Genomic DNA, 3,302 nt, shown 5'->3' with positions numbered 1-3,302 from the left:
AAAAAAAAAAAAAAACACGATTCAATGTGGAAATTCCTCGGCTAAATCTCTCATCGAACACACATAGTTCCACGGATTTTCATTGTTGCTCTTTTTTTTTTTTTTACCGCCATACAGAAATCGCGGATTAGTCCGACACAATCTTTTTCCACTTTGAATGCTCGTCCTAAAAAGTGGAAAATAAAAAGCTGCACTTTATTGCTCTGCGGGAGAATCTCACTCGTTGCCACGGGATCACCAACGCTTGTGCTACACGGACTTAACTCTGTTCTCGTTTTTCCTTTTTAAATTTCACTAGTTCGGGTAGCATTGATTATCCTTTATAACAAACTTAGTATAAATATATTCGATCGATAATCCTCCAAATTTTGCAATTATGCGATTTACTTGCGTATTTTCGTCGAGGAGAACTGCACCTATTTTTTTCAAACAATAAGATAAGCAAAATGGAAGTTATAAATTCGTGAGAAAACAGTACACAATTTTCTCTCGAAATAAAAGGATCCCTTTAAACCGAATAAGACATACTTATAAATGTTTCGGAGAAACGAGATATAAGCAGAGAGAGATAGACAAAAAGAGGTAACTTTACGATGGAGAGAAATATCGCGAGATTTTCAAAGCTCGGTCATTAGTCTAGTTGTTTGAGTCTAACATTTCACGGGATATACAAGAGGGGAAGAAAGGGAGAAAGAGAGAAAGAGAGAAAGAAAGAGAGCGAATATACGAGAATATATGAAAAAAAGAAGAAAAATGAAAGTGAATTTTCCGCCAAGGCTTTCCCGCGTCGCCGAGCACGCGCGTTTTTCTTCCGCGTCTTTTCAACAACCCTTCGTTGTATAAATCACTAGTAGATTTATACATTTTCCTATCCCAACACACACGGTACGTACCTCGAGCACGTCGATGGCACGGGCGCATTAGCGGAGAGACACGAGATATACGACAGAGGAAAATATGTACGTGAGAAAATGTGTGTACGAACACCTGATACCCGCGTAATTACATTTTTGACAAGGGATCTTCGATTTTAATGGAAGATGGATAAAGAAAGAATCTGCTTATAAGAGGATCGAAGATGCTAGCACGAATGAATTTCGTATATGATCCATTTTCCATGAAGCAAGGTTTCACGATACGATGATTTTACGACGAAGGTCGTGTCTTTTCTCGTTGTAACAAAAATGGAAACTATCGCCGTATATTCTTGTGAAAATCATATAGGTCGGAATGGAGGCTCTGTTTCGTAATTTATCTCGATATCCGCCATACAGTTTTATCAGAATGACTAGTGCTTTCCGATAACAAGGTATCGACCTGCTGGAAAATAAACGAAAAATTTTCCATCCCCGGTTGTCGCGTTTTCCCAGCTACAATTTTTCAATTCGATTATTATTTCACGTTGGAACACAACGTTTCCGGTTAAACTTCGCGAACATAAGAAAGAAAGAACGATGGTCTTTTCCACGAGACTTTCCTACTTTATTTTTAAAAATATCGAGGGACGTAGATTTCTCGAAGGGAAGAATTACGAAGTTTCTTTATCTTAGAGAATATCTGATGTTTTTTCTTTCTTTTTTTTTTTTTGTACATCGTAACGGAGGAATATTAAAAAGGGAAGCTCGAAATAAAAAATAGAAAATTTTATCGCGCTTTCAACGCCGTCCATCAATTTAATGTTTGCCGTATCGTATTATGATGGAGAAGCGTGTGCTCGAGGAAAGTGAAAAACATCAAATTAAGTTGCCAAGTTGGAACAAAAATTAAATCTCGCTTACTCGAATACTTTGATCAACTTACCCCCCGGGGATGATATCCCGGGAAAGAGAGTTATCGATCAAAATAAGCTTGATATTCCCTGACTTCGAGTCGAACACCAAAGCGAATAAAATCGAAATGCAAAAAAAAAAAAAGGGAGGAGTTTTCGTCTATAACACGTTATGCGCATCAACTGTAAAATAGTTTATGTAGCAGAATTTCGTTGGGGCGACGAGTAACGTCGAACATTGTTCCATATCCGAAACGAAATTGATTTTATCGAAGCGTCTCGGAATTTTTCCTCCAAATATGGACCATGGAATATGTTTTGCATCGCGATATCTATATCAGAAACTCGATGCCGTGATACAACCGCAAACTATTCGAAATATTCTGGCCAATCACCGGGATGAAGCACAAAGGGAAAGATACGATATAAATTCGAGAATAATATTCGCAAGCGAGCGACAATTCTTGAGGAGATACGCGAGGAATGAAATAGTTGAAAAATTTTATAATCACCTTACTGGTAAGATTAATCCGCGAAATATGAGATAGAGAAAGAGAGAACACTATCATCAAGTGAAGGAAGATAATTTTGGAAAGAAAATGGAGGTTAGGGAATTACGAGGGAACGAGATGCAAGATCTGCAGTATCGATTATATTATTAAAATTAATCACTTGAGGCGAAGTAGATGAATTATGAAGACGATTGGATTAACTGGAAAATAGTTTGCAAACGTCGAAGAATATAAAATGAAGACGATGAAAATATTTGAAATTCCTTGTTGGTCAAGTTGATCGATTCACCGAGTGAATTAAGATCCGTGTGCTAATTACTACGAGTCCATCGAATCAATTTACTGATCAAAGTGATGTGTCATGTATCTCGGCATACCGAATGTCGACAACTCGCTCAAAGGGAACAATTTGGGGATGCTGGGATTGTTTAAGATCGTCACTGTTACGTGGAATAAATGAAAAATGTAAAAGTAAAATCGATCTAGTGACGACAATTGGACGATCGGATTTATAAATTGTAAAAAACAGATAAAGTGGAATGATTTTAAAGAAACGTGCAATGAAAATTGAACGACAATTAGATTTCGATAGAACAATTTTTCGGTGTACAATTAGCTAAGAGTGGAAAAATAATAATTGTATAGAACTTACGGCTCGTAATGCTTTTAACCTTTCATTCTTACGTTAGCCTGTACACAGGGATACGTTGGAGTAGACTCGACAAGAGTAGAGGATTGCTCTTGAGGCAGAGAAGTGACACAGAGTAAAAGAATGATGGAAGAAGGGGAGAACATAAAGGAGAATATTTCAGTGTTATGCATGTTGGAATGCATTGTAGTAAACCACAACACTGATTAATATGCTCGTGCGACGAGAGAGGGAAATCACAATAGGGAAACGTAGGTGGCACATACGTGTAAGATTTCATAAGATGAAATCAAATTGCGGGAGAAAAATAATCAATTTTACGATCAGACGATGATATTACGTTGTAAAAAAAAAAAAAAAAAAAAAAAAAAAA

At 36.9% G+C, this 3,302-nt stretch overlaps 1 long non-coding RNA gene across 1 annotated transcript; it reads right to left on the bottom strand.

Moving 5' to 3' along the window:
• Positions 1-91: 91 nt before the first annotated feature.
• Positions 92-3,293, bottom strand: LOC102679307. The gene is made up of 2 exons (XR_422948.2): positions 2,933-3,293; positions 92-416 (listed from the first exon to the last, which is right to left on the bottom strand). It is a non-coding gene; the product is annotated as an uncharacterized LOC102679307 (long non-coding RNA).
• Between the last annotated feature and the right edge of the window lie 9 nt (positions 3,294-3,302).

This window comes from Apis dorsata, unplaced genomic scaffold (genome assembly GCF_000469605.1).
Source record: "Apis dorsata unplaced genomic scaffold, Apis dorsata 1.3 scaffold_51336, whole genome shotgun sequence".
Classification (NCBI taxonomy): Eukaryota; Metazoa; Arthropoda; class Insecta; order Hymenoptera; family Apidae; genus Apis; species Apis dorsata.
Note: the sequence above shows the minus strand (reverse complement) of the source record. Positions and strands in the feature narration are given on the sequence as shown.